Source organism: Canis aureus, chromosome 10 (assembly GCF_053574225.1).
Source record: "Canis aureus isolate CA01 chromosome 10, VMU_Caureus_v.1.0, whole genome shotgun sequence".
In the NCBI taxonomy this organism is placed as follows: Eukaryota; Metazoa; Chordata; class Mammalia; order Carnivora; family Canidae; genus Canis; species Canis aureus.
This window is the reverse complement of record NC_135620.1, coordinates 61,831,338-61,858,784: the sequence shown is the minus strand read 5'-3', so window position 1 is coordinate 61,858,784 and position 27,447 is coordinate 61,831,338. Positions and strand designations below refer to the sequence as shown.

At 35.2% G+C, this 27,447-nt stretch overlaps 1 long non-coding RNA gene across 1 annotated transcript in view; it reads right to left on the bottom strand.

The window, feature by feature from the left end:
• The window catches only part of LOC144321767 (uncharacterized), a 33,756-nt gene that overhangs the window by 5,655 nt on the left and 654 nt on the right, over positions 1–27,447 (bottom strand). Inside the window, exon 2 of the long non-coding RNA XR_013387295.1 lies at positions 15,565–15,655. This is a non-coding gene — a long non-coding RNA (uncharacterized LOC144321767). The remainder of the gene's footprint in view (positions 1–15,564; positions 15,656–27,447) is intronic.

Below are 27,447 nucleotides of genomic sequence, written 5' to 3'. Positions count from 1 at the left end.
ATTTTATTCATGAGAGGCACAGAGAGAGAGAGAGAGACAAAGACGCAGGCAGAGAGAGGAGAAATAGGCTTCACGCAGGGAGCCCTGTGTGGTACTTGATCCTGGGACTCCAGCATCATGCCCTAAGCCAAAGGCAGAAGCTCAATCCCTGAGCCACCCAGGTGTCCTAAGAGTCAACTTTAGAAGTGGAACTGTCAATCTCACCCAAGGCTTTATCTTTAATAGTCTGCTTTTCATTCTATAATCTGTCCCTCTTTCTCTTCTCCCATCCAAGTGGGATGAAAATGTCCGTATCATTAGAAGCTCACAACAGGACACCGATATGTGGTAGATTGGACAGGAGGTATTCATCTTTCCTGATACACATGCACATTCCACAAAGGGCTTTTATGGTACTTCTTACCCTATATTATAATCATACCTCTCCCCAATAGTCTGTCAGCATTTTAAGGGCAGTAAACTTGTCTAGTTTCTAGTGTTGAGCCCCAACTCTAGCATATATAGTAGTAGAGTCTAGTATCTAGTACATTTAATAAAATGTACTAGAACGAAAAATGAAAAATCAATTTTATTAAATGGGAAGCTGTGTCTCAAAAACAGAGAATAATGAGGCACCTGGGTGGCTTATAGTTAAGTGGCTGCCTTTGGCTCAGGTCATGATCTTGGGGTCCTGGGATTGAGTCCCACATTGGTCTCCATGCTCAGCGGGGAGCTGCTTCTCCTTCTCCCTCTGCCCCTCACCCTGCTGAAATGTTGCTCTCTCTCTCTCAAATAAATAAAATCTTAAAAAAAAAAAAACAAAGACTAATGTGTTTGAGGATCACAACTACTAAATTGTCAAGGCATAAAAGGCTGGGAATCAGAATTTTTGACTCAGAATTTGATTAGAATCAGAATTTTTGATTTTCAAATCATTTAATGGTAATCTGATTCTCCCTATTTTATTTTTTTTTAAGATTTATTTATTTATTTATGATAGACCTAGAGAGAGAGAGAGGCAGAGACACAGGCAGAGGGAGAAGCAGGCTCCATGCCGGTGGCCTGATATGGGACTCAATCCCGGGACTCTTGGGCCAAAGGCAGGCGCAAAACCACTGAGCCATCCAGGGATCCCCTGATTCTCCCTATTTTAAAAGATACACCAGATTGTCAAGAACAATACCATAAATTCCATGATTCCCATTTGATAAAAGACACAACCAGTAGGCATACATGATTACACCCAATTGGCAGAGACTTCTTTAAAGAAAATGGCTCAGGGCAAAGATAATGTGGAAGAGAAACAAGTAGCCAGGTAGTCTCCTTTCTGAGTTTGGACTTTGGGTTCATCTTCACTAATGTGGACACTTTCATTCCGTCTCTTTTTCTCTCTTTTAAACTAAATACTGAGGCAAAACATATATAAACAGATAAACACAAAAGTGTATGGTTCAATGAATTACTATAAAATGAACACATCAGTGTAATCACTACTCTGGTGAAGAAATTGAAGAATAAGAGTAATAGCACCCAAATGCCTCCCATTGTGCACCTTCTCAATAACCTCCCCTTTCTTCCATCCTATTTTCCTACTTTTTTTTAGATGCATTCCTAGGATATAAGGCATATAGGGACAAAAATATCACTGTCTCAGGTAAGAAGACTCAATTCAACAAAAGAGGCGATTTTATTCAAACAGATATGAGACAATGTACTAAGAGGCTAGCACTGTGAGCAAAGTATTATGAAAACTCAAAAAAGGGAAACTCGTTGGTGGAGGTGAGGCAAATAAGTCTTTAGACAGGAGGTGACAATTAAAGGGAGTTCTGAAAATTGGCTTCTTGGGTTCACAAAGGGAAAAAAAGTAGATGATCCCAGCCAGAGGGAGACAGGATGGTGGTGAGAGAAAAAGGAGTGGCTGTTTGTGAAAAGGCAACAGGTTTCAAACTTGGCTGTGAATCAGAATCCCTTGTCGTGCTGTTTATGGGCCACACTCTAGGTCTGGAGGATCCTGTGTACCAGAGTTATAGGGATGAGACCTACTTGTGTGAGTTATTTACAAAGCTTCACAGTTATTTTGGTTTGAAAACATGATTGTGAATCAATGGACTGGAGGCTAGAGTACCTTAGAGAATGTGAAGTATTATGTATATGGCGGGTCTGAGCAGATTATGGAGAATTTTGAGCATCAAGCTATGTATTTTGGCTGAAGCCTTTAGTCTAGTGTTTTCTAAATTCCCCTAGATAAGAATTCCAGGCAGCCTAGTTTTTTACTAGTCAACTTTTGCTGACTTGGCTCCAGTGATAACCAACAAAGGAGATGTCCTTGTCCCCTACCCTCCCTTCCTTTTTCTCCTTCCCCCATTCCCTCCTGTCTTCTGTCCTTCCTTCCTTCCTTCCTTCCTTCCTTCCTTCCTTCCTTCCTTCCTTCCTTCCTTCTTTCCTTCCTTCCTTGTCTGTTTTTCTTTCTTTCCAAAGAATTCAGGTGACTTTCATGATTACACCCAGTTAGGAGTCATTTAGATTTTAGTGGAGTCAGACCTGCCACAGAGATACCTTCATACAAATGTACTGGTTGGAGAAAGAGATTTATGTGAGGGAGAGAAGATAGAGGCTCATTCTATCATTTAGGGCCTAGCTTATTAGTAGGGACCTTGGTTAGTGCACTTTTTAAATCTTTTCTGTGAGACTGTCCAACACATAATTGTTACCATGTTACCAATACATGGTAAATGCATGGATGAATTATTAACTTATGAGTTTGGTGAACATGTGTTATTTTCAAGAGCATTTTAATAGATAAAATGAACAGGACTTGGTGAACAAATTGAATGTGGGGCTGGGAGGGAGAACTGAGCATGACTGGGGAGCATTATTATTTCTAGCATGAAATGGTTGATGGGCAATAATGCCACTCACTGAGCAGGATCAAGTGTTATTTTTTAGATTCAAACTTGAGGAAAATATTGTTTCTTTAAAAAAAAAAAAAACAAAGTTACCAGCAAATGACTTTATTTGAACATCACAAAATCTCATACATTTCCTTTCCCCTCTTTCTACTTCTATCCAGTCATGGCAACACCCCTAACACCAATCTTACTCACACAAGTGATGCATACTGGCATGGGGTACGGATTATGCATTTAAGGTCCACACCTTAGACTGACAAAGCCAATTTTCACACCTGTCAGAGCCTCTCCCCTTTGCTCCGCTCTCCCTTCTTGCTCAGAGCAACTATTTTTTTTTCCCTCCACAACACTTTAATACATAAGAGAGAGCGAGTGAGCATGCCTGAATGAAATGATGGCTGTCTGATTTTGTTACAATAACTGCTGCAAAATCCTGAGTGAGTGGTGTAACTTGGTGCTAGAGTTTGAAACAGAAGGGCAAAACTCTAATTGAATGTAATCTTCAAATAACCAGAGTCATAAAAGAGAAATAGAGGTGGAACTTCATCGCAGTTCCATTTGAGAACTCGTGTAGCTGCTCAATTGGAGAGCACCACATAACAATTACCTGTATATTAACAGATCATAGGTGAGTCTTGATTTTTCACCTCAGTGAACAGTTTTCTGGCAATAAAACAAGGAGTACTTTCTTTCCTTATTACGGTAAAACTGCCACTGGGCTTCATTTAATAAGAATTAACTGTGAATAAATTACAGCATCAAATTATGCACCATGACATGACTTGGTGTGAAAAATCTAGGCAGCTGCAAGACTCCTCGAAGTTAATTCAAGCTGAGCTCAGTAGAAAAACCGTTAATTACTTCCTGGAACCTGTGGATCTATTTTCAGTTCCTGGTGCCACTGGGATCACAGTTTAGATGAATTACCAGCAAATTCTAATGAAAGGCAGCAGTGGGAATGGGCCCACTGAAACAGGGGTCAAAATTTTTTATTCTTGGATTTGCCTCTGGCTTTTATTATCAAGTATCTCTACAAATTGGTTTGAGAAATCACAGCTGGATTTAGAAGACTCTACATTTTATATTTGGAAGGAAACATAGAATCATCTAGTTCTACCTCCTACAGAGAACAAACTTCCCTTCCTTGTCATTTCTGAGAGATGGTGAGCCTCTACTTATAATAGCTCTGTGACCAGGGCTCATTACCTCCCAAAGCAGCATATTCTTCTGATAGAACAAAGTTTTGGAAATTATAGTCAAAATCTAGCTGATCTTAACAGTCTTTCTACATCTAGTTCTGGGAATTGGAACAGTTTCCCAAATTTGCCTGATTAAGATCACATGGCACTTGCTAAACCTACAGATCACCTAGTCTTTTCCCCAGGAAATTCTGAACCCAAAAGTCTGAGTTTGGGTCTAGGGAATCAGCATTTCCATCACACACATCAGATGATTATTACTTTCAGGTAAGATCAAGAAACAGTCCTCCAACCACTTATTAGACATGAATGTACGTGTAAGAATTACCTGGCACCTTGTAAAAATGCAGATTCTCACTTAATGAATCTGGGATGAGATCTGAGTTTCTGCATTTCTAATGAGTTCTCAGGTGAGCCAATCCTGTTGGTCAGCGAACCACATGTTGAATATCGAGACTCCTATCTCCAGGCTATAAGCCCCTATTACTTAATTTCTCATACAGTATGGATATGCCAAGGTCTCTCTACTCTCTTCATCATCTTGGTTATTTTCTCCTGGCTCCATTTTGTTTTGCTAATGTCTCTCATAAAATGCGATGTATATAATCTAATATGCTTCTCCTACTGTGCTTTGAAATTGGCACTCTAGTGTTCTTCCAATAATTTAATCCAATTTTCACTAAATTTGTAGGTTCATATTAATTTTGTGATCTGCTGAATCTTTAATTTCCTTGCTTAAACTACTGCTACGTATGGTCTTCTGGAAGCCAACTTGATTTTACTTTGATGGATGAATACTAAATTTTGTTACTGTTGAATTTCCCATTTCTTTTATTCTTTTTGAGAAAAAAATTGAATCTTGATTGTTTCCTAGGATAGTAGATATCCCTTCCAACTTTATTTAATCTACTTCCTAGTTCTTCATGGGTTTTTTGGAATGTTGAAAACAAGAGAATTTTCTGACATGTTAATGGAGAGGACTACTATAAACTGATGAGCTGCTAATCTGTATACTTCTAGTGTGGCTTTTAAACAAGAGGAACTCTACCTAAAGTTACTATCAGCCAGTCATTGTTTTCTAAGAGGGGCTCTATTGGCATTTCAGCTATGACAATTCTGTTGTATGAGATGCTTTACATATCATTATTCATTTAGCATTCCTTGACACTAGCCTCTAAATGCAAATAATACTCCCTGGACATATCTCCAAATACCCACAGGGTACGGTACTTTCCCTGATGGAGAATTGTCCAGCATGTATTTTACCTTCTTTCCAGAGTATATTGTGAGAGACTTTATTTGATACTTTTCTCTATGTTGAACTGAGACCATTCCTTCTGTAAAAACTAAGACCACTGCTCCCAGAGAATTTAACCATAATTAAATTATAAGGGACTAAGAACTGAGACCACTCATGTCAATATGATTCAATTCTTTTCTCAAGAATTTTTTAACGAAGGAGATAAACCTGACACCCAGTAAATAATTCTTTTTTTTTTTTTTTTTTTTTGCTTGAAGAAATTTTTATAAACCAAACTATCTAGGTGAATGATGTGGACAAAAGTTCATCACCTAGACACAGTTTGCTAATCAGAACAACAGGTTGATTATCAAGGCTTGCTTTAAGATTCTTGGCCCGATGGTACAGGAATATTAAAGGATACATCATAAATGTTTCCTAGTTCATTTACCATCTAAATACTAAAGGATACATCATAAATGTTTTCACAGTTCATTTACTATCTTAAAAGACCTGCCTTAAGCCACTTTACCCCAGACTACAAAATTCAAGACTTTCCAAAACTTTTCCCTTTTGAGACATATTTAAAATTATCAAGATGATGATGTCCTCTGCTTTGGTAAGTTTAGTAGACTCAGTTTTGTTGGGTTAACAGGCTTCTCTGGTGGTCTTTGTTAGGGTGCTGCACTGTTTATTCATAAAGGCTTTAAAATATTTCTAGTGGTGAGCTTTTGATATCTTGATTTGCAAGTCCTCAGAAGCTGAGTACCGACTTCAACCTTGTTTAATGATTGATATGTACTTTTGAAGTCTTTCAGGAAAAGAAGAAAAGACATGGAAAAAGAGAAAAGGGGTAATGATGAAGATCACAGAAAAGAAAGGATCAAGAAAAGGAAGAGTAGGGGGATGGAGAGGAAAATGAAGAAGACAAAAGGAAATAATGGGGAGGGGACACCATGGGAAGTATCTGACAGCAAAGAATAATGAAGAAAAACAAAAAAAAGATATGACTATCTTTTCCCTCCTTGTTTTCATCATGGAAAATAGGTTGTGTCTCTTTGTTGTTTTCTGTCAGCATGATTTAAGCTACAAACATGGACAAGGAGAAGAAAGACAATGAGTATAATCAGGCATAGGGGATGATGCCAGGACATGAATGAACACTTCATTCATTCTGCAGACAAGGAACTCTCCTTCTTTCCAGAGATGGCTCCTCCCACCCAAAATGGGTGACTAATGCTCAGGACTTGAGTAGGTTGGGACTCCTAAAATCTGACACATAATGAATTTTACATAATATTTATTGATTTATCCTACAATTAATTGAGATTCATTCTTTATGATTTTTCCTAGCCAACTTCTGTGGGTTTTTTAGTTTTTGTTTATTAAACATTTTGTATTTAGATCCACACTACTGAAATTTATTCATGATCTTTTTAGTAAATAGAGGTATTTACCTCTTTCTAGATCTTTTATACATTTCCCTATAATAGAAATATTTTAAAAATTATTGCTTGTTTTATTTATTTATTTATTTAAAGATCTTATTTATTTATTCATGAGAGATACACACAGAAAGAGGCAGAGACATAGGCGGAGGCAGAAGCAGGCTCCATGCAGGGAGCCTGATGTGGGACTCAATCCTGGAACTCTGGGATCACATTCTGAGCCAAAGGCAGACACCCAACCACTGAGCCATCCAGGCATCCCTGCTTGTTATATTTAAAAAACATTTTCAAATGTCTTAAACTCTGAAAGTGTAAACTGCCTAATTATGTATAAATTGGATGCTTCTAATAATTAAATTTATACAATAGTGTATGGCCCAACATGTTTTGTTAGGAAGTAGAAATAGCATGAATAGATATAAACAACCTTGAAAATAAAATTTTTCTAATGAGCAGTTTAGACTTTTCTGTAATTTTCTACAACACAGCATAATATTCCACTTCTGGGTCTTTTATTTTTCTGGATACAGGACAGTCAAACATTCATTCTCCATTGGCTGAGAATATGTTCTCTCATTCTTGCTAAGCCATTGTATTGTAGAGTATAATACTCCCCCTTACAGAATCCGGAGTGAATTCTAATAACTTCTTAAAACTGGTTCTTTTTTTATTTAAAATGTTTCATTTGTTGAATATGGAGCATAGAATGGAGGTGAAGAAATGAGTTTCAGTAGAAAACCAGTTTGTTAATCTAAGCAAACTTGGTTTAACAACTTCATAAGACCAAAAAGCCACAAATTAAACTTCTCCCATTGCATGAATTTTAAACTAAATGAGCCTTTATAAAATGAGACAACCAAGAGTGTCTTAAACTTTAGGTCCGGGCTGCGTTGTTGATATTAGGAACTCTTCCAAGAATAGAAAGTCAATAACTAAATGAATGTGAACTGGAAGTAGTTTATATGGATTTCAGAGGGCAACCAAGATAGGGTGCAAGCACAAGATGAGGAAGAAGTAAATGGTGGTGTAAATCCAGGATCATAAACCCCAGGGACACAGGCCAAACTCAAATCCAAGCCAGGCAGACATCTGTTCCAAAAAATTCTATTTTAAATGGGGCAGATATTTTGTGTGACATTACAGATTTGAGAGCAACAGAGGGGACACTGGTAAGAAGTATGAGTAATGACCACAAGCTGAGGCCAGAGACTTAGTATTCCCAGCCCAGCAGAGAAAGTTTAGTCTGTAGTTAGTCAAGCAGAGATATTGCACAGCATTAGTGTAGGTCAAGAAGTTTCAGCATGATGCTCTCACAGGCACCTGGGGTTTTGAACACCTCCAGAAACTCATTCATCAGGCATGGATGGCAGCTGTGAACTATTTTTGAATTTCACTTGCTAAGAAGAAAACTATTAATATATTTTGGTTAGTTTTCATACTGGTTGGGATTTAGCTTGCAAATGAGCATAGATCATTCCTGGAATGGGGTTAAAGGAGTCATAACTAATATTGAGGTATGTGGGGGGGATGTGGAGTCGAGGGTGGCGAGTGATAAAGAGAGGCCAACCTCCTCTTAGGGAATTTCTGGTGGAGAGACCTTCACTCCCTCCTCAGTGTTTAAAATTTTAGGTCAAAAGAGGAATCTGGTAGCAACAGTCAAATATTCCTTGTTGTGATTATTCTCTTGTTATAAACCAGACTGTGATCAGAGCATTCCTTTATGGTGTTTTGTTAAATTATTCCAACACCATGTAAACTAGGTATTATCAGCTTTTATAGATGAAACAAAATAATGAGGTCTGGAGAGGTAAATGCCTTTCCTTTGACCGACTCCAAGCTCTGCGCTCTTCTTCTACACGTCTTCTTTTGGAGACATTCTTTTTATCTCTCCCATATCACACAAAGCATCTGCAGAGACTGACTTGAGAAATTACCCTTGCTAACATAGAGTAATCCGCTGTAATTAGGCAAATTAAGCTCAAATAACGGTCCTTCGTTCGTACATATTGATACCCCGAGGAAAGATCATTTCTGAGTCTTCTTCCATAAACCTGGCCAATGATTATATATATCATTGCAGAACAGGATAGCAGGGTGCTGTTGTATGATTCCATGCTGATCATAAATAAGTTATAGGAAGTAATTTGTATTTTTATCAGTAAGTGCCATCATCCTAGATGAACAAACAGCAGCAGTCACATTCCCCTCAATCATTATAGCTGCTTGTGGTGTGGTGTTTTTCATAATTCTGACTTTAGGTCTTAATCCAGCACTAACACTTAGCAGACCAGAGCAATATCTCTTCTGTGCTCTGTTTAATGTCCAAACATTAAAATTTTATGAATGACTGCAAATAGATAACAAGTGCCAAGGCAGGCCCCAGTTGCTATTGTTCAGCAGTGTTTGCTCTGCAGCAGTTTTCAGAGCTCTGCAAACATATCTTCCATCTGGCAGCTGGCTATGTTTTCAATTTTTTCTCTGTATAAAGCCCTTAGGCAATGCCATTTCATGCATTTTGCTACTCAGGCTAAGTGAATAGCTTATCAACATCTTCTGATGAAGTCCCATAATCAGTATTATTGATAAAGTAGAGAAAAATTATAAGAATATATTTGAATATTCTTCACTCATTAACAGAATCCATGGGGGGAAAAACCTTCAAATGCAAAAATGTATGTTTGGTTAACAAATTAATCTTTTTATTTTCCTCCTTGTTAATAATACGCAGACATCTTCTGCTCTTCCCAGTCTTACAGTTTAGGTATCTCTGCTTACCCTGCATTGCCAGACTCAACCAAAATCTGACGTCAAGCTGGTCAAGTCAACTCCTTCTTTTTCACCATTGACCCAGCCCTGGAATTTGTTTCTTCTTGCAGACTCAGTGTACAGTGTGCTGTGGATGAAATTCTAGTCCATTTGAGCTTTCAGCATTGTACTATCTCCCATTCCTGGTCCCACACACCAGGCTGACTCATTTCACAGATGGACTTCTGTGTAAGATTACCCATCAATCTATTTGTTTATGATATTTACACCTGACCATCTCATTCCAGATGACGCCGCCCCACCCCCGCCCCAGCAAAAGCCCTGTGTGCATATCTACTATAATTAACTCAAGTAGTTATTTTTTGACAGATAGTGCTTTAAAAAGAGTTGGTGCAGCTTATGAAGAATAATATGGAATTGGATGTCAAAAGCCTTTGATTCAGTTCCATCTCTAACAGTTTTGTTTTATGCAACCACCTAGCTAACCCTGGATCTTAGTTTCCACATCTGTCAAATGAGGAAGGGGGATTTTCAGAGCCTGTTTGGAAGAGGCAGAGAAATTTATCTACTCAGATCTCATCACTGTCCCCCTTAATTCCTGCACTGAAATTCACAAAGGAAATGCATCATACAATGAAAGAGAAAGAAAACAGCCTGGCCAGATCAGCTAAATTTAATCACAAGGTAGGGAGGTGGACTGCCCTGAATTCTATGTTAATTAGATGACTCTAGGTGTCCTTCAGTTCCAAGTAAGTCAATAATTCACTTGGCATTTGTTAGGAAAAGATAGTCAAATAATCAATTGATGTAGTTTATAAATTAGTAACTGACCGGTTTTATAGTCAAACTGGTTTTCATAAAATTAATGCAATCATTAATGTGAAGCATCAAAGGTGTTTTTTGTTGTTTTTACGCAATTCTAGCTTCAAAGTTCTATTAGAGCATTCAAAATTCCTTCGGAAGAGCAAAGACAAACTACAACTAAGTATCTCCCCCTATTGAATGACTAAAGAAAGCCTCTCTGTTAGGTAGGGAACATTAGTTAGAGTCTCAGATATTGGAAGCATTATAAATAGAGGGATAAACAAAGCACTGGTTTTCTGGGAACAAACAAATTTTAAAAGCAGAAGTTCATAATAAGATTAACGCAAATATTTTTCATCTTAAACAGGATCTTCCTACAATTTTTAAAAGCTAATACAAAAGGATTTTGCACAGAAGTTGAATCAGTCTAGAGTTCATCATGCTACTAACAAAGGTTCACATGCTTATATAAATGGAATTCATAAGAAGGTATTTAAAAAGCCTTACTTTGGCACCTGGGTGGCTCAGCTGGTAAGCATCAGCCTCTTGATTTTGGTTCAGGTCATGATCTCAGGGGCCTGAGACTGAACCTTGTACATTCATGTTGGGCTCCACCCTCAGGGGGGCGTCTGTTTATCCCTCTGCCCCTTCCTCTGCTCATGCTTTCTATCTCTCAAATAAATAAAATATTAAAAAAATTTAAATATAAAGCCCCACTTTATTTAGGAGTGTCCAATTTTCCTATGATTAAAGTCTTATTGGTCAAATCTCAACCTCAGTGAATATTATTTGGGAATTTTTCTTCTATTATTTTCTTCTATTATGTAGATGCACATACGTATTTTGCAAAATAGTATATTATGGGAATATAGTTTTGAATCAAGGTAGTTTTACTTAACCATATGTTATGAGTATTTTCCTATTGCACTAAATATTTCATAAAACTAAAAAGATTAGATTTTTATCAGATGAATACATCAAACTTTTTAAACATTTCCCTAAAAGAGATTTTGTTTATCATAATAGTGTTAACCAACATAGATTTTTACTCTATATAAGATATTATAAGATGTATACTATTCAATGCTTTACATGTATTAACATGTTTAATTCTCAAAATAAACATGAGGTAGGTATTATTTTTCTTGTTTTATGTCTAAGGGAACTGAGTTGTCCAGAAGTTAATACTTATAGCACCCACCTCACCTACCTCTTAATAAATACATTGACATATCTGCTAGCAGATCCATTGATGATATTTGCTAGTAGAGGAGACTTTATTATGGAATTCTTTTAGCAGGATCTATCCAATCTGTGTAGAATTGTTTGTGGTAAACAAACATATTTATAGGGAATAGTTCTTGGAATATGTCATATATGCTATGTAATGACAATGAAATTGAACAACTGAATGAGTAGGAAATATCGAAACAGTCCCCTTCTTTGCAAGTGACAGGACTATACACTATTCTTAGAGTATTCATAATGTGACAAGAAAGGACCTGGGGAACTGTCCTGATGGTCTCAAACCTCTCCCTGACATCCTTGAGGCTGGTAATTATTTATAAACTTGAAACTGCTATCTCCATATGGAGTAAAATTTTTTATTCATTTAAATCTTATTTTAGCAATCCTATCCTTTAGATAATATCAGTTATTTTTTTTAACATTTTTGATGTATAGGGTATATTGGGAGACAATTATCTACATTTTGTAAGCACAATCATTCACTACCTTTGTTCCAAATAATTTTCATAGATGTTTATATATTGAACAGTCTTGGAAAATAGAGGTGTTATCTCCCTCCAGAACAATGGGAAAGCAGCTTACTGTCTGGTGTCATTAAGGGTCAAGTTCCTCTCTTCTGTTGCAGTCGATCACACATGGGTATGTCACCTGGACCTCTTCACTTTCCTCTGTGGATGATGGGCTTGGGGCACTGGCACAAGAAAATATAAGAAAATGATACTGCGGCTACAGAGTCTCCCATCCTCCGCCAACCTTCATATAAGTGTTGCAGGCTAAATTTTTAGCTTGCAAGGAAGGTAAAAATCTCTTAACTCTTCACAATCCTTTTCTGGGTTAAATTTCCCTTCACTGGTACCTCATAGCATCAATTAACAATTAACAATGTCATTAATAGTGGATAGACTGCCTCTATACTCACTTTTGACAACATAGGCTATTATAAAATAGAGGGAACTTTCTCAACTTTGTTAATTGACGTTAAAGAAGGCATCTCTTTGTTTGGCTATGTACATTTTAATTGTTACTGAAGAAGTTATAATTACCTTTATTTGTTTACTCTTAAAATAGACTCTCAAACTCCATAACCAGAGACACTGTCTAAAGTAATTTTATTTGGTGTGGTCTAACTCACTGCCCAGCATCTATTAGGTAATCAGAAAATATTTAGAATTGAATGAATAAAAAGGATGCATTGCTTTATGGGCTGCCAAGACCTTTTCTGGTTCTTAATCTTTATTCTCTGAATTAACTATTCCTTTTTCTAATTTTCTTGAAGTTTCAACTTTTCCCTAAAAATTCACGAGTTTTTTTGAGAGTCATTTTCCATTAGCAATCTGCTCTCTTTCTTCTCAGTAACCTTTCTTTTCTTTGGCTGTCAGTTAAAGTAATCCATTGTTTCTAACTTTACAAAAGAGAAAATTGATCATTTATAAGTCGTTTCACTCTGACAACCCTGCAGAAGGATCTTATATTTTCCAGTCATCTGTTCCTTAAAGCCTAACAAACGCTAGTCTTCAGTTCAGCACACTCATCTTCTTATCTAGCATCTGTCTCTTCCATTAGCTTTGATGTTTTTTTGTTTACCCTTTTGGACCAATTTACTGCCGTAATCTATGAATGGAGAAATTTTATTTGCTTCAGTGATTTTTATCCTGGTAGAATTGAAAGCTTATTTTCTGTAGGGTGATGTTAGCAGTGATTTCTGAAATTCTCATTCATATATACCAGATTGGCTTGCTTCTTCAAATCTCTTTTCAAAAAATAAATATTATAAATATATTGAACTGATTTAAAATTATGTATCTATATTTATACACATTGATATGTATTATTCTCATATGTATATGTATATTAAATGTTGTATTTTGGCACAAACTTTTGGGACAACAAACTGCCCATTTTAATCAAGAATCTTAAAAAATGAAAAATATACCTTTTCTCAAATTATCCTAAGGGCATCATTTGAAGTAGAGTAAAAAATAAAACTTTATGCTTAGAGATGGCCATTGCAACATTACTTCCATAGTCGAAAACTTTCAGAAACCTTAAATATCTAGCATTAAGGACATTAAATAATTAATGGTAATGTTTAGAAGAGTCTTCATTAACACTGAAAAATGATATTTATGTGAAAACGCAGAAGTTTTAAAGAAACCACTTTGAAATGCTATCAATTATATTTGGGAGATGAAACTAGTTTAATCAAATTTTTTATTTAACAGTGTGTTCTCAAAGACTAATTTTGCTTCTCTGTATAATAGGAATAATAAATATAGCCCTCTTAACATTGTGGGGTTTTTTGGCAAGACTTAGAGAGGTAATGGATGCAAATTGCTTATTACAGTGCATTATACATATTAAACATATTATTAGCACCCGTTATTGGGGTGCCTAGGTGACCCAGTTAAAGTGTCTGCCTTTGGCTCAGGTCATGATCCCAGGGTCCTGGGATCAAGTCCCACATAAGGCTCTCTGCTTAGCAGGGAATCTGTTTCTCCCTCTCCTCCACTCCTCCCCACCACTCACGTACTCTCTTGTTGGTCCCTCTCTCTCACTCTCTCAAATAAACACATAAAATCTTAAAATAAAAATGAAAGAAACCGCTGTTATTGCTGCCTGGAATGACTATTCTTGTATTATTATTATTGGTAGTAGTATCTATCATTGACTAAAAAGCAATATTGTGCTTCCCACTTGCCTAGCATTATTTTTCAAAGTCAGAAACTGAGATTTGGATATGTTAACCAGTCCAAAGTCAATCTAAGATTGAGAAAAGTCAAGCTTCTAACATCTGTCAGAATGTTATCCTTGATAGGCATGCAACCATTGCTACCACTTGAATGTGTCATCTCAACATGGCAAACTGGGAAAGACTTGGAAAGCAGTGCTCACATATTTGCTGAAAAATGAATCCCATTAACTTCTCTACTAGACTATAACTTGTATAAAATCTGTGGGGTAAAGTGCTTATTATTATCAATTATTAAACTTACATATGTGTGGGATTGATTTAGATGTTAAATGACTTATGACACTCACCAACTAATTTAGATTAGAACTGATAATGTAACCCAGGTCTTCTAACTGTCCCTTTTCTGCATGTGACTATATTACCAGATAATCACAGTGAATGTATTCTTTCAGAGGTTAATCTGCAGAGCAAAGTTTTAGCAAAGGTATGTTCCCGTCTGGCTCAAAATCTTTAAAGTATAGGACTGTTATCCAAAATATACAAAGAGCTCTTAAACTCCACAATAAGAAAATGAACAACCCATTTTAAAAATGGGAAAACTATAAATAACTCTAGGCCTACATATTCGATAATCTAGATTAAATCAACCAGTTCCTTGAAAGACACAATCTACCAGAATTCACATAAGAAGAAATAATCTGAATAGGCCTATGTCTATAAAAGAAATTGAATCAATAATTATTATCCTTATAAAACAGAAGGCATCAGGCCCAAATGGGTTCACTGGTGAATTCTAATAAACATTTAAGAAAGAAATTAGGCCAATTTTCTATAAACTCTTTCACAAGGCAAACGCAGAAGGAATATTTCCTAACTCATTCCAGGAGGCCAGCATTACCCTAATAATGTTTTGAAACCAAACAAATACATTATGAGAAAGGAAAACTACAGACCAATCTATCATGAGAAATAGATGCAAAAATTCTCAGTGAAGTTTTAGCAAACCAAATCCAGCAAAGTATAAAAAGAATCATATACCACTACTCAGTAGGATTTATCCAGGGTATTGAGAGCAATTTCAATATTCAGAAATCAATTTATGTGATCCATCAATCAAGAAGAAAAATCACATCATCATATCAATAGATGCAGATAAAGAAATTGATAAGTTCCAACACCAAGTCATGATTTAAAACTCTCAGTAAACCAGGAGTACAGGGGGCTTCCTCAGCTTGATAAAGAATATCTTCAAAAAACCTGTAACTAACACTGTACTTACTGATGAGAAACTTGAATATTTCACGATCGAATCAGGAACAAGACAAGGATATCCTCTCTCACCACTGCTCTTCAACATTGTACTGGAAGTCCTAGAAAATCCAATAAGACAAGAGAAGGAAATAAAAGGTAAAAGATCAGTAAGGATGTCATCATTGTCAATATAGAAAATTCCAAAAAATCAGCAAAAGGACAAAATCCTCCTGGAATAATATGCAATGATAGCAAGATTTTTATAAGGTTAACATATGAAAGTCATTTGCTTTAGCTATATATTAGCAATGAACCAATGGAATTTGAAATTACAAACCACTACAATTGACATTACCACTGACATTAGCACTCCAAAAAATTAAACAATTTAAGTATAAATCTAATAAATATGTCCAAGATCTATATGAGAAAAACTATAAAGCACTGATAAAATAAATAAAAAACTAAAAAAATGGATAGATATTTAATGTTTATGAATAGGAAGACTCAATATTGTCAAGATGTCAGTTTTTCCTAAATTAACCTATAGATTCAATGCAATCCCAATCAAAATCCTTGCAAGTTATTTTGTGGACACTGACAAACTGATTCTAAAGTTTATATGGAGAGGCAAAAAACCAGAATAGCCAACGCAATATTGAAGTGGAAGAAGAAGGTTGGAAGACTGACATTACCCACTTAAGATATACCAAAAAGGTACAGTAATCAAAAGAGTGTGGTATTAGTGAAAGAACAGACAGATCAATGGAAAAAAAAAAGAGAGAGAGCTCAGAAGTAAACCCACATGGGGCACCTAGGTGGCTCAGTGGCTGAGCATCTGACTTTGGCTGAGGTTGTTGTCCCAGGGTCCTGGGGTCCTGGGATTGAGTCCTGCATCAGGCTCTTTGGAGGGAGCCTGCTTATCCCTCTGCCTATTCTGCCTCTCACCATCTCTCATGAATAAATAAATGAAATCTTAAAAAAAGAGAAACTCATACAAATATAGTAAACTGATCTCTGATAAAGGAGAAAAAGCAACGGAGCAAAGGTAATCTTTTCAACAACAAATGGTGCTGGGAAAACTGGACACTAATTGCAAATAATGAATCCAGAAACAGACCGTACCTTCTTCACAAAAGTTAATTCAGAATGTGTAGTAGACTTAAAACACCTATAAAACAAAATAGGAAAAAATGTAGGCGACCTTGTGCTTAGCAGTAAATATTTAGATACAACAAAGGCATGAGCCATGAAAGAAAAAATTGATAAACTGAACCTCATTAAAATTAAACATTTCTGGTGAGAGACTATCAAGAGAAGTGCTAGAGAATAAGAGAAAATATTTACAAAAGGGGCACCTGATAAAGGACTGCTATCCCAAATACACAAAAACTCTTAAAATCAACAAGAATATGAACAACACGATTAAAAATATGAGCTGAAGACATTAACAATCACTTCCCCAAAGAAGATATACAGATGGTAAATAAGTATATAAACAAATATTCCATATAGTACGCCTTCAGGGAAATACCAATGAAAATAATGAGATACTACACACCTCTTAGAATGACCAAAGTCCAGAACACTAACAACATCAAATGCTGATATGATATGGAGCAGCAGGAACTCTTAATTGCTAGTTGTAATGCAAAATTATACAGCCATTACATTATTTAACTATTAAATATTTTGTTTACTTATGAGAGAGAGTGAGAGAGAGAGAGAACATAAGTGGGGGAGCGGTCAAAGGGAAAGGGAGACGCAGCCTCCCCACTGAGCAGGTAGCTTGACATGGGGCTCGATCCTAGCACCCTGGGATCATGACCTGAGCTAAAAGCAGACACTTATCTGACTGAGCCACCCATGCACCCCGATACAGCCATTTTAGAAGACATTTGGGTTGTTTCTTGCAAAAAGAAACATACTTTTTTTTTTTTTTTGGTGAAAAAGAAATTTACTATGTGATTCAGTAATCACATTCCTTGGTATTTAGAGGAGTTGAAAACTTATGCCCACACAAATACTTGCACATGGTTGTTTACAGCAGCTTTATTCATAACTGCTGAAATTTAGAAGCAACCAAGATGCCCTTCAGTAGGTAAATGGATAAATAAACTGCTACATCCAGGAAATGGAGTATTACTCAGTGCTGAAAAGAAATGAGCTCTCAAGCCTTGAAAAAGGATGGAGGAATCTTAAATGTATATTACTGATTGAAAATCTGGAACAGGTATGTACAGTATGATTTAAACTATATGAGATTCTGGAAAAAAAACACAAAACCATGGAGACATTTTTTAAAAATTATGTTTTTTAATTTTTAAAAAAATTTTAAAAGATTTCATTTATTTATTCATGAGAGATACAGAGAGAGAGGCAGAAACATAGGCAGAGGGAGAAGCAGGCTCCATGCAGGGAGCCAGATGTGAGATTCGATCCCAGGACTCCTGGATCATGCCCTGGGCCAAAGGCAGGCGCTCAGCCGCTGAGCCCCCAGGCGTCCCTATGGTTTTTTTTTTTTTTTTTTTTTTTTTTTTTTAGTTGTCTTAAGCATCTCTTCCATTTGCCTATTCATGAATTTTCATCTTTTTAATAAACTGGTAAACCTAAAAATGGAAAAGAAAAGAAAGAAAAAAATATTAAAGGCTGCCAGAGCTCGGGAGCACAGAGGGCTGAAGAAGCAGAGCAGTAAGGATTTGGGGACAGTGAACCTATTCTGTATAATATTATAATGGTGGAAACATTTCATTAAATATTTGCCAAAACTTATAAATTATACAGAACTCCCCATGAGGCAATAAAAAAAAAACCCTCATAAAATGTACAAGATTACACTCTAACATAAACTATGGACTTTGGGTGATAATGATGTCAAAGCAAGGTCACAGATTATAACCAATGTACCATGTTGGTGGGGGGTGGTGACAATAGGGGAGGCTGTGCATGTGTTTGGGCAGAGGGTATATGAGAACTCTCTACTTTCTGTTCAATTTTGCTGTGACCTATAACTGCTTTAAAAAATAGTCTATTTCCAAAACCTTTTAAAAGTGTTCAGCTTTTCTGACTGTGATGTGGCTTTTCACCTTGGATATATTATAGGTGTTTTTATTTTCATTGTCATGCTCACCATTGTTACTACTAATAAAATGCAATGGAAAAAAATGAAAAGCAATTACCCATGACTCTTTCTATCCTAATATAGCAGGTATTTTTCATTCTTTGTGTATTACTTTCGTGTGTTATTTGCAAATAGCTTATTTTACACAGTTGAAGTTGAGTATAAATTACAATCTATGGGTTTTTTTTTTGCCACTTGAAATTGTATTACAAATACTTGTCTCCCCTTTATCTTCATAATCATCATTTTTCATAGCTGTGTAATATCCCATTATATGAATGTACCATCATTTAACAAGCCTTTCCCTATTGTTCAGCATTTATTCTATTACAGAAAATGCTGCACTGAATATTCTTTAAGCATATACCTTCTTTCTTCTGTTGAATTATTCCCATAGGACAAATTTCCAAATGTGGAATTACCATAGCAAAAGCCATGAAAACCTTTGGTTTTGCTACATATTAGCATATTCTTTTCAGAAGTAATCTATACTGAAATGAGTAGAGTACAAATGCACTGATTTGGCTATAACTTTTTTTTTTTTTTGCATTAGATACCATCACCTCTAATGATGATTTGTTAGTTACTGTGGAAATGTTTTAAACCGATTTAATCATTTTATTAAAAATTTGGCTATAATAATAATGCTACATAGGAATATCAGTATTACTGTATTTCCTGAAAGCAATCCTATACTCAACTATGTTTGAACCTCAGTCAAAGCAGGAGAAATAAATATTTGAGACAAGTTGATTAATGATTGCCAATACTTAGGTGTGTAAGTGTATGGTTTTGAAAATTTGGAAGTAGCTCTGTATCTAAAATAATTTAATCGCTTACTTTGGTAATTGGGTTAAAATAATTGAAGAGCTTTTTATAAATATCACAAACTAAAAGATAGTCTCTGTGTAATTAGGTACATTACAAATCCAGAAGTTTAAATTTAACATTGCTAAGAGTGATGGATAAGGGCAGTAGCAAACCCTCTGCATTTCTTAATCACGGATTCTACTTTTTCATTGTTCCAATGTATACATGGCTTTGAGAATGCAGATTGAACAGACTGGCTCAGCAATGCCAGGATAGATTTAGTATTTAAAGTTCAGTCAAATACCAAAAGGCCCAGAGGTTTTCTTCTGCACTAAAATAGCAAATCCCATTAGTTAGAAAAGCAGAAGAGAATAGAGTACCTCACCATCTTACCCACATAATTCCTTGATGTTTTCATGGATAGCACTCCCCTTCACAGTGGTTTTGCAGATTAGACGAATCCAACATCCATTTTTGACCATACTTGTTAATACTGAGTTGATAAAACTCATTTAGTCAAAGTTAATATATTTCTATCTATTAGGCAATTTCTAAATGCATTTCCAAGTAAACAGTCAGAAACACTGGTCTAGCCTGTACTTTTCTAACAAATGTATAGATCTCGTAATAAATTAAATTGGAATTTCTTTTCACTCTCCAAGATTAACTTGGTGGTTGCCTTAAGGCAACAGCAATTAAAAGTTGTTTTAGATTTTTTTCTTCTGAACTAAGCAGTATTAAATTTCTGAAGAGATGTTGGTAGATGAAACTGACCTTGTGGCATACACAAATAGGAAAATTCAACTATTTTATTTTTCTTAGGCTAACCAATGTCTACAGTGAATATTTTTGTAAGAAAGTATAAATATGTGAAATTGATGGACATATTTACCCAGAGATATCAGCTCTTTGCTTAGATAATTAATACTTATGATTCAGAAAACTTATTCAGATAAATCATCAGGGAGATAGACCACTGTGTCCCAAGTAATAAGTATATTTTATTAGCATATATTTGATGGGCAGCAAGTCTAGAATTAAAGATAAAATTATTAAAACTGAAATGAGTTTTTTAAATTTCAATTTCATGTACAAAATCACATAGAAAAACACAATACCATATGGTATTGCAAATTGGAAACCATTTTGGAGACAAATAGATTATGCCAAAAAGATAAGTAATATCCTTTTGTGGAAGAAATTTCCTTTAGTCTTTTAAGTCTTTGATAATACAATTGGACAATTCATTTTAATTTGGCTTAAATACTAGGGCAACACTGTTTAAAATGTTCATTAAGTATATATCATATATTTATGTTTTATAAAAAACTCCAGTTATTTTATATTTTTCTTGCCAAATTACTGTGGGGCCTCTATAGTGATTTTTCATGGAAGCACTGAATAGAATATTTTGGTCAAACCCACTTATACACACATGTGCACACACACACAAATATACACACAATTTTTAAATATTTAAGTAAGAATGGTAATTATTTTGTGATAGGTATTTGGTAAGAAAGTCATGCTTTTTTACTCTTCCCAATTATTAGCAGAGAAGAAATACCGACATTTAGAAATGTGCTTGTTAAGCCCAGATTCACTACAAGTAGAGTGAGTTATTGATTTTAATGATTTAAAAAGGTTCAACCTCTAGCATAGGGATTTATCTCCCATATGAAACATACCCACGTTCATGGTCTTGAACTTTTTGTCATCAGCCACCCCTGTGCTCTGGTAAGTGGATAATTTTGCAGCTTGGGGAGGCACTTGGGTGTAATAAAACACACTATAGAGATTTCTTTCTCCCTCTCCTGAACTCTGCATTGTGTTAGAAGCAATAAATGTACTTAGGAGAAAAATACCATTTTGGAGATGAATAGAAAATATTCAAGTATGAAACAAAGAATTGAGGTTAAAGCTGAAAATAAATCTTTAAAATGTTTTGAAAATTAGCTCCAGTGATCAAATGAGTGAAGTATTTTCATGTGATGTTAAACAAAGGAACTAGATCTCAAATATTTTAAAACCAATTGTTAGAGATTATCTAAGACCATATATTGTGGTTTCTAAATTTTCTTCTCTAGGGCTGAGTTCAAATCTGTCTTCAGACTTTAGATTAACAATTGTTACTTTTCTCTATAGGAGTCACTGAAGTCAAGAGGGAATGGTCAGGCTTTCAAATCAGATGATCCCTGATCAAAGCTATAATCATCTCTGCTGCCCATTAACCGAGTGACTCTGAGCAAATGTGTTATGGAGCACATTATGAAGCCATTGGTTTTCTTTATAGAAAGCAACTCTGAAAGGCCATGGTTTGCAGCATACATGACAAACGTTTTCATCTAAAGTTTTAAGTCTGAGAGAATGATAACTGCTTCCTGGAACTCTGTATTGAGAAGATTTGAAGATAGATTCAGATTCAATACAAGAGTGGGCCATAATCAATTATTCCCAAATATCAGATATTTTTAAAACACCCCAGATGATTGTATAGCCAGTACTGGGCTGACCTGTTCAACCACCTGAATATAGTCATTAATCCATAAGTAGTATAAAAACAAAGAAAATGACACCTAAGAAAATCAAAGACAAACCACAGAAAAGCAAATATAATCACAAAATTTAGAGAGCAGATTTTCTATATTGGGAGGTACAGTAAATAGGATTTCTAATTTCTTGCTAGAAACAATAGTGTTCAGAAGACAGAATTTTATATCCTTTCAAGAATGAAGGTAAAATAAAAAGAAAAGAATGAAGGTAAAATAAAGATATTTTTACATTAAAAAAAGATATTTTTAGATAAATTAAAACTAATAGAATATGTCACCAGCAGACCTACATTACAAGAAATATTAAGAAGGTATCTGGGTGGCTCAGTCAGTTAAGCATCTGACTCCTGATTTCGGTTCAGGTCATGATCTCAGGGTTATGAGATTAGGCCCCATTTCAGGCTCTGTCCTTAAAGAGGAGTCTGCTTGAGATTCTCTCTCCCTTTCTCTCTCTGCCCCTTCCCCTGCTCAAGAGCTCTCTCTCTCTCTGTCTCTTTCAAATAAATGAAAAAAAAATCTTTAAAAAAAAGTTTTTTTCAGGAATCCCTGGGTGGCTCAGCGATTTAGCGCTGCCTTCAGCCAGGGGTATGATCCTGGAGCCCTGGGATCAAGTCCCGCTTCCGGCTCCCTGCGTGGAGCCTGCTTCTCCCTCTGCCTGTGTCTCTGCCTCTCTCTATGTCTCTCATGAATAAATAAATAAAATCTTTAAAAAAAAAAGTTTTTTCAGACCATATGGAAATGTTACCACATAGAAATTTGCTCTTTAGGAAGGAATAGTATCAGAAATAGTTTTTCTATTTATTTATTTAAAATATAAATGATTAGTTAAAACAACATTGTAACATATTGTGTGATTAGTAACATATGTAGATGTAATACACATGGAAACCACAGCACAAGGTGGGTAATTTCAAGGTTCTCACATTTTACATGAAGAGATATGTGAACTCTAATTATTCTAACTCAAATTACTCTAATTTGGGAGACATTATAGAAAGGAACCTCTAAAAATTAATACCAAGAGGTATAGCAAAGAATCTAAAGATAATCTAAAAGAGAATTATAAAAAAAAATTCAGGGATGCCTGGGTGACTCAGTGGTTGAGCATCTGCCTTTGGCCCAGGGCGTGATCCTGGAGTCCTGAGATCGAGTCCCACATCAGGCTCCCAGCAGGGAGCCTGTTTTTCTCTCTACCTATGTCTCTGCCTCTTTCTCTGTTCTCGTGAATAAATAAATAAAATCTTTAAAAAAAATTCAATTAACATAAAAGAAGTTCAGAAGGAGTAACAGAGGAACAAGGAACAGAAATTATAAATAGAAAATAATTAGTAAAGTGGGATAAACATATCTTATTTACAATTACATAAATCTACTCCTATATAATTATATAAATGTAAATTGACCAAGTAGTATAATATGCATATATGAGTGAAAAGGAAAAAAAAATCTCAGCAAGACCTAAATATATGCTGTTTAGAAGTGATACACTAAATATAAAGACTCACAGAGGTTGAATTCAAAGGATGCTAAAAGAATACCAAATAAATAGTAAGGATAATATCAGATGATGAAGACAAAACCTATTACCAGAGATTGAGAGGAATTTCAAAATAATAAATGGATTAATTCTGCAGAAAAATATTTCAAAAAACAAGTCTGCCTCTAAAAATAGAGGCTCAAAACACATAAAGTAAAATCTGACAGATATAAAGAGAAAAACAGATAAATGCATAAGCATATTTTGTGATATTAATACCACTTGTTCAGTAACTGATAGAATATCCAGACAAAATATTAGTAAAGACATAGAATATCTTTAACCACCTTGACCAAATTGACATTCATAGAAAACTACATCTAACAATTTGCCAAATGTACATTTTTTAGAAGGGCACAGTATACATCCAATAAGATGGGACATATGCTAAGCCATCAAAACAATCTCAATAAGTTATAAAAGACTGAAATGTGGGAGAGTTTAACTGTGACCATAGTGGACTTAAAATCAGGGACAATGTTATATCCAGAACAACCCTTTTCTAAACGTTTGGAAATTGAAAAACTTCAAGTAAAGCTACGGTAAAAGGAGAAATTGAAAAGGTAATTTTTTGAATGACAATGAAAATATAACTATTTGTAAGATTCAGCTGAAGCAATGCTTTGAAGAAAATTTTAGCTTTAATAGCTTGTTTTAGAAAAGAAGGAAGAGATAAAACAAGTGATATAAGGCAGAGTTTGATAAATAAGAGCCAGTGGGCCAAATACTGGTAGGGATATTTTTTATAGCCCATCAAACAGAAATGCCTTTAGATTTTTAAATGGCTATATTTTAATAGTCAGATATGTTTATGTAGAATATCTTCAATATGCATACCTATAAAAATATCTATAGAATATCCTCAATCTGCAAAGCTTAAACTATTTATTCTTTGGCTCTTTACCAAAAAGTTTACTCAACCATGACCTAAAGTTCTATTTTAAGAAGCTAGCAAAGAAGGGGCCAGATGGCTTCATTGATGAATTCTTTGAAAGTTGTCTCCAGTTAATTTTCCTAGCCACTTTACTTCATCATTATGTGCTATGATCTCATTTCATATATGAGCTTCTCTTAGAGACTCATTGCTCCCCACCCTTGAAATTTCCATTCTGTACCCTGAAAGGAACCCCGGATGTGACTCTATTCCCCTTGCTGTGCTACTCCTTTTTGCTTCCCTTACCCATGTCAACAGAGCAGTCTTCCTACTTCTCTACACTATATATCATAACCTCTTTGTCCCAAGATGGCATGTACCTTGCTGTCTTCATAGAGACCATAAAGGGAGAAGAGGCCAGAAGGAAAACAGATTTGTTTCCATAAGGAAAGAAAAAAAATACGACCTCCCCCCCTCCTTTAAAGTGATTTTCTTTATATTTAGCATTATTCCAGGGCTAGTGATAAAATATAGATTACCATGGTAAAAAGCCCATTGGGGTCAGGGTGCATCAAGCTAGATGTAAGATAAAAAAAAAAAAAGATGGAGATTCTAGAAGCTGGGGGAATGCACTTTCTTCATAGCAACATTTAAAGTTTGCTCTTTGTTTTTGTCGTTTTAGCACGGCATACTTTGAATTAGTCTGGTTGGCCAGTCAGTTGCCTACAATTCAGTCACATTGTCTAAACGTTTGCCATTTTGGATTGTTCCATCTTATTTATAAATATGCACAAATATAAATTTCCGAGAGATGATAAAATGTCACTGAATCTACATCAGACAATTCTTAGTGAAAAATCTGAGCAAAAGCACATGTAAAAAGTTAAAGAATGAGTCAGGATGCACATAAAAATACAAAAGACTACCGGAGTATATATTACTAAGCATTTGTTTAACTCTTGACAAGTAATAAAACACACGGCTGTGAGATACATTGTTTCATAATCTTGACAGCAACTCTGAACTAGACAAGGTCATATTTATTAATTTATTTTTAATTTTTAATTTCTTATGAAGAGGATTTAGAAAGGCTAAGATTAAGTAAATAAAGCAAAATAAAAATATTTGGGATGCTTGGGTGGCTCAGTTGGTTAACTATCTGATTCTTGGTTTTGGTTGAAGTCATGATCTTAGGGTCCTGGGGCAGAGCCCTTGCACTGGGCTCATGTGAGCATGGGGTCTGCTTGGGATTCTCTCTCTCTGCCCCTCCCCTATTTGTGTGTGAGCGCTCACTCCCTCTAAGATAAACAACAATCTTTAAAAAATATACTTAAGCAAGAGATGAGACTGTAAGTCTCAGAAATGTAATAGATTTGAAAATGAAATTAGTACCCATGATATATCCCATAAGTTTACACACATTTGCTAAAGATGGACATTAATTTTGCTCTAAACTAATAAATCACTATTAATCCTATAACTCATAGTGCACATAAGATAACAACCCTTAGGATGAATGTATTTTTTTTAGAAGCAAAACCAAAAATGAATTTCTCTTACGGGTCCTCATAGAAGGCATATGGGTAATTTTTTTTTTTTAATTTTTTTTTTAATTTTATTTATTTATGATAGTCACATAGAGAGAGAGAGAGAGAGAGAGGCAGAGACATAGGCAGAGGGAGAAGCAGGCTCCATGCACCGGGAGCCTGACGTGGGATTCGATCCGGGGTCTCCAGGATCGCGCCCTGGGCCAAAGGCAGGCGCCAAACCGCTGCGCCACCCAGGGATCCCGGCATATGGGTAATTTGATGAAAAGTGTTCTCACAACTGATCAGTACATGCTGTGATGACCATAACAGACTTTTTATGAAGTTCCTTTAATATAAACTATAATATAAATATAAATTTATATATTTATAAATATAAATTGCTTTCACAAAGTAAGAGCAATTTTAGAAGGGGATTGAGAGGAGGCTGGGTATCCCCATTTGGCAAAAGTAGAAATGGGAAGAACAGAATACGCTCTTGCAAAAAGAGGGAACCTGAGTTGAGAATTAAATAATCAGCACATTTAATTGTTAAACATAATCTGCATAAATTCTACCCAGGTTATCTATTAAAATCCATATTTTTCAGTTGATAAAAATTGTTTTAGAGACAACATTGCTTGATCATAACAATATATTTAAATAGTGAGAGAGCCAAGATTTAAAGAGGGTCTAAATAGATCCAAAGCACAAATTCTTTACACCACTATACCTTGTCCATTAGGTAGATAAGGAGGTAGATGCAATTAACTGGATGAATAATTATGCAACTATTTTATTCTTTAAAAATAACTATGAATTGAATTCTTAAGGATGAATCAATCATGAGTTATTTCACTACACAAAACTCTCAGCTATAAAGTATTAAAATAATCCTAAAATTGTTGATTTTCATTTTTACCAGTAACTTTCAGAGTATTTATATCCCTATATATGTATATTCCTATAAATCCTATGTTCAGTGACCACCTCTAGTCAGGAGGAAGATATTGCACTGAAGTTAATTGTTATCTCCCTTACAGAAGTTAATAATGTTGCAGCCTAATGCCACTAAAGATAAAATTTTTGTGATCTTATAGCCTGAGGATATCAGAAGTGATATATGATACACCAACCTTATTAATTCCTTTTTTTAAAAAAATTAGGTTTAAATAAAAAACCAAGCAAAAGGGTTCTGGCATTTGAAAGTAAGTAGGCTTTTATCTATTATTAATTCACATAAGAAAAACAGCTATGATGGCAAAGGCCAGATACTTATACACAGGCTATAAATATGGATGAATAATTCATTTTTCTATTAATGTTGAATTTATAGTCTAATGATTGAACTCGATTTTTTCTCTTCCTAGAAGGACATGCACCAAGCAAAATACTGCACTGCCAACAGAACATAAAGCAATGCAGTAAACAAAATGAGATTTACTGGTCACATATTTTTCTTATTGGAATGTCCCCTATTCATAGACTTTA